The 9,108-nt window shown below is 33.8% G+C and overlaps 1 non-coding gene across 1 annotated transcript; it reads left to right on the forward strand.

Annotated features, from left to right (window-relative positions):
* The first annotated feature begins 7,764 nt into the window (after positions 1-7,764).
* Positions 7,765-7,960, forward strand: LOC129077736 (U2 spliceosomal RNA). The gene has a single exon (XR_008529894.1). It is a non-coding gene; the product is annotated as a U2 spliceosomal RNA (small nuclear RNA).
* Positions 7,961-9,108: the final 1,148 nt, after the last annotated feature.

Raw genomic sequence — 9,108 nt, forward strand, 5'->3', positions numbered from 1 at the left:
CTCCTAAGAGGTCTTGCCCATCTTTCAAGCTCTTCGGTGGAAATCCTGACTCGGGGAAACTTTTGAACCATGGGGAGCTGCAAAGGTAACTCCTACCTATACCAGGAAGGCCTATGAGAAGTAAAGTAGATATTCAGTACTCACGACAAGGAGGAAATGGTCAATAGAGTAGCAACATACTCTCCTTTCTAATTTCAAATCTACTTAAATGTGCACAATGCATTTGATGAAACCAAATTTGCACTCAGAATCCTAGCTGCTAATCTAGATAATTTTAGTTTTCTAGAGTCTGCAGCAAAAGGAAAGTGGAATTGATCCTTAAATAGCCATTACCCAGCACACACTAGAGAAAGTAAATTTTTGAAGAAAATGTCATGGAAAAGCTAGAGCTTTTAATTTCTCCCTTCACACAAAAAACACCTCTTTTACTCTTTCAACAAATGGTCAAATTCTGTTTTTGTCTTTGATAGGTCACTGTGAGTAGTCTTTTTCTACAGAAGCAGTATATATTGGGGATGGGGTTTGAGTAGGGAAAAAGAAAGGGAAAAAAAAGAATTTCTTCCACTCCTAGTGTATTTCTGTCTTTCCTTTAAAACTTTAAACCTTTCCTTTAAAGTTTGAAAGACTTAAAAACCCCATCACTTAACTCTCTCTTTCCAATCCTACTGTTTAATATGCTTAGTATGCTCTCTAGGGGTGGAGTTGTCACCAATCCACTTACACAGAGAAGTTTTTTTGCATTTTGAAATGATCTCCTTGCCATTTTTCCATTACAAGTTATTGCTCTCCCAACACCCATCTATGATGATTTAAAAAAAAAAAGGAAAGAAAACCTCACAGTAAACTAAGAAGAGAGGTAGATTTTCTAAACTTGGTAAATAATATCTAAAATAACCCACAGATAATGTCATACTTAATAAGAAACTCAGAGCTCTCCTACTAAGATCAGGTACAAGGTAAGGATGTTTCCCCATGTCATTCCTTTTTAACATAGTACTGGAAGCCCTTGGTAATATGGTAAGGCAAGAAAAAGAAGTAAAATGTGGACAGATTTAGAAGGGAGATTTTAGAATGTTGTTCACAAATATCATGATAATCTACAAAGAAAATCTGAAAGAATCTAAAAATTCCTGACACTAAAAATTTATTATAGCAACATTGCAGGACACAAGGTTTATATATAGAAGTCAATTATCTTCCTACTTACCAACGATGAACAAATGGAAGTTAGAAATTAAAAGCACAGTATTATTTATATTAGGGCCCTCAAAATGAAATACTTAGGTATAAACTAACAAAATATGTACAAGATTTATATGAGGAAAATAAAAAATCAAATAACTAAATAAAAAAGATAATCCATGTTCATGAATAGAAATGCTTAATATTGTCAAGAAGTCAGTTTTGCCCAACTTGGTCTACAGAGTTAATGGAATCCCAATCAAAATTCCAGAAAGTATGGATATTGAAAACTGATTTTAAAATTTATATGGAAAGACAAAGACACAGAATAGCCAATACAATATTGAAAATGAAGAATAAAGTTGGATAACTGACAGTACCTTACATCGTCTTATTATAAAGCTACAGTAATTAATAAAGTATGGTACTGATAAAAGATTAGACAAATAAATGAATGGAACAGAATACAGAGCCCAAAAATTGACCCACATAAATATAGTCAACTCATCTTTTGCAAAATAGTAAAGGTAATACTATGGAGTAAAGATAATCTCTTTAACAAGTTGTTTTGGAACAACTGGACATCTACATGAAAAAAAAAATCTAGATACAGACTTTGCACCCATTTTAAAAATTAACTCGAAATGGATCATAAACCTAATGTAAAATGCAAAACCATAAACCTCTTAGAAGATAATATAGAAGAAAACCTGGATGATTTTGGCTATGGTGATGCTTTTACAGATACAACATGAAAGACACAGTTCATGAAAGGAATAATTGAGAAGCCAGACTTTATTGAAACTAAAAAACTTCTGCACTTTAAAAAATCAATGTTAAGAGAATGGAAGACAATTCACAGACCAGGAAAAATATTTGCATAGAACATATCTAATAAAAGACTATTATCCAAAATATACAAAAAACTGTTAAAACTCAACTTGAGAAAATAAAAAGCCCAATTAAAAAATGAGCCAATGACCTTAAGATATCTCACTAAAAAGATGTATAGCAGAATTACTGCTATGCCCATTTTGCAATACATACAAATGTCAAATCGTTATTTTGTACACCTGAAACCAAAATATTATGTCATTTATAAGTCAAAAGATATACATATGACAAATAGGCATATGAAAATGTAACCCATATCAAATATCGTTAGGGAACTGCAAATTAAAACAACAATGAGATAACACTACACACCTGCTAGAATGGCCAAACTCTAGAACACTGACAACACAAAAGGGTGAGGATGTGCAGCAAAAAACTTCCATTCATTGCTGATGAAAATGTAAAATGGTACAGCCACTTTGGAAAACAGTTTGACAAGTTCTTACATAACTAAACATATTCTTACTGTTGCATCCAGCACTCACACTTCTTGATATTTACCCAAGGGAGTTGAAAATTTAATGTCCACAATAAGCCTACACACAGATGTTGACAGCAGCCTTATTCATAATTGACAAAAACTTAGAAGCAGCCATGATGTCCCTCAGTAAGTTAATGAAGAAATAAGCTTTAGTGCATCCAGAAATGGAATATTATTCAGTACTAAAAATAAATGAGTTATCAAGCAATGAAAACAAATGGGGAAAACTTAAATAAACATGATTAAGTTCAAGAAGCCAATCTGAAAATGCTGTATGCTATATGATTCAAACTATATTACATATTACATTCTAGAAAAGGCTGAAGTTTGGAGGCAATAAAAAGGTCAGTTTTTGCCAGGGCTAAAGGCAATAGTAGATGGATGAATAGCAAACCACAGAGCATTTTTAGACAGTAAAAATATTCTGTTATGATATCATAATGATTAATAAATATATGTAATCTATCTGTCCACACCCATAGTATGTATAACATCAAGTTAAACCATAAGCTAAACTATGGACTTTATGTGACTATGATGTGTTAAAGTAGGTTCATCCTTGGTTAACAAATGTACCATGCTGGTAGGTGAGAAAGCTATTCGTGTGTGGGGACAGAGCATGTATATGATAACTTTCTCTCAATTTTGTTTTGAACTTAAAACTTCTTTAAAAGGTAGTCTTTAAAAAAAGTCACTGCCCTCAAAGTACAAGATTGCCTCTTTGAAGTGGGATTCAATCTGCTTAGATTAAGGAAAGTGGGAGAATGTTGATTGAGATGGCTCATGGAGAGGTAAGGCACCTCAAGTAAAAGGTGTTTAATTACTACGGTCTGAATGCATGAGTACTGAACTATGAGTTTGTATTATATTGAGAGAGTATTAATGTCTTTATATTTCTTCCATTACTTCATATGTGTACCCTCATTAGTTATTCCTAAGCTCCCATATGATTATCATTTAATTAAAATGCGCTAAATAGAATAATGTCTAAGTGAATGACCACTGACATCAGGATTGTGGATAGAGTAGAAACGAGATCTTGTCTTTGGAGTTTATAGATAGAAAAATAAACTCTTCACAGAATATTATGGCTAATTCTCTCTTTCAGTGTCTCCAAGTGCCTGCCAACCTGAAGGTAAGGGTAAAACTGATCCAGACAGGGTAACTATATAGCTATATCTATCTATATCTCTATAACCCTATCTATAGACTTCTGTGATAATGGACACTGAGTATGGAGATTGAGAAGTCCCACCATCTGCCACCTGCAAGCTGGGACAGGGTAACTATTGCTAAAAAACCAAAAACAAAATAAAATAAACAAACAAAAACAACAACTAAAATCTAACTACTCACTGAGACATGAAAACTGACTGAAAATTGGAAGTAGCTGATGTTTAAAGTTCATGTTCTTATTAATTTAACTATATAAAATCTACAATATATAGAAAATGAATTAAGCTAGTTTTCAAGGGAGGATTCAAATATATTAATTAAAATCCTGTAATCTGTAGCAATGGAGGAGTGATACAAATTAAAAAGTAAAAATCAATCAAAGGAATACATCCACTAGAAAAACTGAAAAACATTGGTTGCTTTGATCCTCTAATACAAGAATAGGCAAAACACTTGAAAACATACTGCAAAAAATGCTCTATCAGCCTGACCTAAATCAGTCTCATTCTTCAGATTATGTTTAATTTTCCTCTAGCTGACTCAGTAATTAACAGATGTTATCTTGTGTCTGTTATTTTTGATGTTATTTTTTACAGCATCATTTCTGATGAGTGTAAACAAACAATGTATTATTATATTTTCCAAATCCATTATAAAATAATCAGAAAACTTGAAGCAGAAATCAGATTTTACTAACAGAAAATGTGAGGGAAGAATAGTCAGTACATTTTATGAGAATTTTATAAATAAGTCGAGCATGAAATGAAAAGAATAATGGAGCTCACAATGTCAATCTAAAAGAAGTAACAGATAACATGTCTAGGTCTAAAACACAACATAACATGCATTTTTACCTTATAATATTATGGGTTTTTCCTACAAAAGAGAAAATCAGAGTGAGTAAAATTTTAAAATCTGAATTCCACTATGTTCTTAAATTTTCTGATGGAAAGATTTTAAATCAGTGAAATGAGTTAATAGTATCTCCTTTATATTTTCAAACTTAAAAATATTCAGGACTTCTCTGGCCTTTAAAGAAGCAAGTCACCAAAATTATTTGATCTTATTATTTTTATACTTTAAAAGCCCTTAGGTACACAGCTAGAATTATTAACCTGGAATTCATGTGCTATGTGTCGATTCCGAAAAGTCTAAGGGATCCTGAAATTCATTGGAATGATTCATATGCATGTGCATATGTGTATATTTTAAGAGGAGATAAGACTCATATTTAATAATATGTCAGTATTAGGATTCTCCAAAGAGACAAAACCTATATACAGAGAGAGGGAAAGATATCTATATCATCTCTCTATATATGGACACCGAGTATGGAGACTGAGAGGTCCTACAATCTGCTACCTGCAAGCTGGAGACCAGGAAAGCTGGTGGGTGTAGCAGAGTCCAAGTCCAAAGGCCTGAGAATTGGAGGACTGAAGAGACTGATGTCTTCTCAGATAGTCAGGCATGAGAAATAATTTGACTTTCTCTTCCTTTTCCTTCTATCTGGGTCTTATACAGATGGAATGATGTCTACTCATACTGGGAACAGCAACCTGCTTTACTCAGTTCACCAATTCAAAGGCTACTCTCTTTCAGATACAGCTTCACAGACACACCCATACATAATGTTTTATCAACTATCTTAGCATTCCTTGACTCAGTCAGGTTGACATATAAAATCATCACAATATCTCTGACCCACAAAGTACTAGGATCATTAAAAATTCACTCAACTATACTTACTTCACTAGGCTGAGTCACTTGATTTATCTTCTTTTAACGAACATAAAATCTGGTAGTAAACCTCATTTATTTCTTGTTCTATTTACATTTGCATGCAGCCTAAATTTTGGTTTTGTCCTTCACCATCTCTTCTGACTATGTATGCTCTTCCTTACAATTTTAGCTACATTTTGGCTTTAGCTATCACTTTTATGCTGTTGAGTCCTCTTTATTTCAATCTGTGATCACTCTCCTGAGCTATAAGAACCAAAGCATAATGAGCTTGTATATATTTTTACTGGGTGTTTCTAAGTGAACTGATTAGCACTCACCCAGTCATATTATATTGTGACTTCTTAATTCCCTGTAACAATCAATGAAATCATCTAGTTTCTCAAGGTCAGCAACAAATCATGCCATATTGAGCCTTCTATTTCTTTTCTTATTATACAGAATCTTTTTAATTTGCTAAATAAATGTCTCTTGAATCTTCTCTCTTCATATTGCCAATGTTTAATTTTAAACAACTGTCAGGACTTACATAAGCAATTACAACTTCCTCCTGAGTTTACTTTCTCCTAAATCTACTCACTTTCTCTTCTGATGTCACTAGAACTACCCAGAAAGAAAATCTTCATGGTTCTGTAGTGTTTTCAACTAGTACTTACCACACTGTATTACGTTTTTAAAATTTGCATTCCTGCTTGCTTCTTTACATAGCAGTGTCTCACTCACCTTTCTGTTGACTCAGTACATCCATTTCACACATAATATATAAGTAGTACTATAACAGAGACAGGTATATTCTTACCAAAACTTGTGTCTCCTTCTATATTTTTGAGCTGTTTCTGGGAGACAGCTGTCCAACAGTCGACGTATTTCCCAGCTCCCTAAAAATGCATGTGACTGGTTCTCAGTAGCAAAATTTTAGCAGAAGTGATATGTTGTTTCTAGCTCAGGGCTTTTAACAACTTGGTATATAATGCTCTCACTTTTGCCTTTCACTAGTTGAATGTAGAGAAGTCCAAAGCCTTAGAAGAAAGAGAAGCCAAAAGATGGAAAAAATCTGAATCCCTGAAGCACAACCTGGAGGCAATTACTTTCCTGCCAGAAAAATCTTCATTGGAGAAGACCGAGAAAGAGTAAGTTTCTATTGTGTCAAGACATATTTGCTGCCCTGGCTGATGTGGCTCAGTGGGTTGAGCACTGGACTGCAAAGCAATGGAGCGCTGATTCAACTCCCAGTCAGGACACAGGCCTGGGTTTCAGGCCAGGTCCCCAGCAGGAGATGTGCAAGAGGCAACCACACATTGATGATTTTCTCCCTCTCTTTCTCCCTCCTTTCCCCTCTCTAAATATAAAAATAAATAAAATCTTTTTTTAAAAAAAGGTATATTTGCTTAAAGTGTTATAGCTATTAACTATCCCAACTAATGTTAGACAATAAAGTATTTTGAAATTAATTTTTATAATGTACCCACATATTACACATTTGTATAAATGGGTAAAGGCAGAAAAAAAAAGGCATGTCCCTCTTGCATTTCCCAAAATGTGGTTACAGTATACAACAGGTCATTAAATAATGTTTCATTAAACCTTTTTTATTAGAAAGTTAACGTGATTCCATAGGAACTTAACTCTTGTTCATATCAATTAGCCAATGATAAAATTGGTTGTGTTATATGTTGTTTTACTTAAAGTCAAAGAGGCTATTAATGATGCTAAGTGAGAACTTACTATAATGATCTGGGGGTTCATTATATGCCATTTCCTTTAAATACAGAGAAAAAAATTATAGATTAATTATTTAGAACATATCACAAAATTTACATCCTTATAAAAACTCTCTCCTTTAATAGTTTTTTTTCACTTTAGCATTAAATCAAAAGTACTGTTTTGCTCAAAAAATTTTTAAAGAAAGCATTACAAATAATTAAAGAGAATATAGAATATGTTGACAACTAATTAAGTCAATGGAAGCATCTGGATGCAGGCCCAGTTACACCTATCCAAGAAATAGCCTAAGTTGTCTGAGTAACCATATTACACACATTGCTTTTTCATGTAAATCTGTGTGTCTTGGGATTGTTTACTTTGCCCAATTTATATGTCAATGTTTTTTGCCATTTTTGCATAGTCAGTCAATTTATTTCAGTAAAATTGAATTAACTGGGAAAGAAAATTTAAACAAGCAGTTTCCCCTCCAGCACACTATCCTTCCCACAATGCATTAGAAATTTGTGAAATGAGTGCATACATATATATGTGAGGTGGCGATGATTTTGTAATAATAAAAATCTGTTTTTATTGCTTCTCAGCCTTTTGGCTAAGATCAAGTGTAGAAATCTGTTTATAATTGAATTCTATGTAGATATATTCACTGGTCCTTTTGAATATATTACAATAATACATGGTCAGGGTACAATAATTATTCACTTTGGTTGATCTTACTATAAGTTTGAGGTCTGAAGTCCACTTCATCCTTAATACTCAGGGTGCATATTGAGTATTATGCTTTGGACCAACTGCATCAACATCACCTGCAGCTTGTTGGCATCATAGAATCTCAAGTCTCACCCCAGTTGATTTGTATACATGTTAAAAACTGAAAAGCACTACTCTAGGTAACAAAGAAGATATAAAAAGTGGGTTGATGACAGTTCCACAGGAACTGCACTACTCTGAAAAAATAATTTTATTCCAGTTCACTAAAATATTTCCTGATATTAGGACTTTTGTGAATATTACAATCTAGGCTAAGTCATTTGCCCACTTAGCCTTGGAGTTATAGCATTAAACTTCAGGGAAAATAGGCAAGATTTTCTTACATAGTCCTTATATCAGTTAAGATGTTTCCAGCTGCAAATAATGGAAAAATTCACATTTGCTGAAAGAGACCCTGGGAGTATGTGCTGGGCAGGCCTCAGAAATAACGCTGGCTTCCTTTGCAGGCACTTCCCTTAGTTTTACCCTCCTTCCTGTGTAGTTTAATCTAGACTCTAGAAGATGGTAAAAGACAGCAATAAAATTGACAGGTCTTGCACATGGCAAAGTCATGTCCAGATGAATAAAGAGTATCTTTTCTTGTGGCTAATAGTTAAGAAAGACGTTTTCCCCAGAATTCCCAAGCAAATATCTCCTTGTATTTCATTATTTGATTGGGATAACACATAACCCTCCAAAATCAATCCCTTCCATCAAAGAAATGTGATTCCTTTATTGGCTTAGAACAGTCCCTGAAACAATGGTTGTCAAGGGGATGAAAGGACCTTGACTGACTTATTCTCTTGGATCAGTCCCTCTAACTTCTTCCCAAGTTGCTAATTAATAAGTAGAGGGAAAGATGAATGTTGAGAAACCAATCACAATGTTTACCAAATTCTACATTTCTTTTATTAGAATTTCATAAACATGCCTTCAAAATATATTTGTTAAATACAAAAATTCTAACTTGCCCTGTCTGGTGTGGCTCAGTGAATTGAGTGCTGGCCTGAAAAACAAGGGGTCACTGTTTTGATTCCTAGTCAGGGCACAAAGCTGGGTTGCAGGCCAGGTCCCCAGTAGGGAGCGCACGAGAGGCAACCACACATTGATGTTTCCCCTTTTTTCCTTCCTTCTCCCTCTCTAAAAATAAATAAATAAAATCTTTA

This window comes from Pteronotus mesoamericanus, unplaced genomic scaffold (genome assembly GCF_021234165.1).
Source record: "Pteronotus mesoamericanus isolate MK-2021 breed Mesoamerican mustached bat unplaced genomic scaffold, CSHL_Meso_final contig_68, whole genome shotgun sequence".
NCBI classification, from domain to species: Eukaryota; Metazoa; Chordata; class Mammalia; order Chiroptera; family Mormoopidae; genus Pteronotus; species Pteronotus mesoamericanus.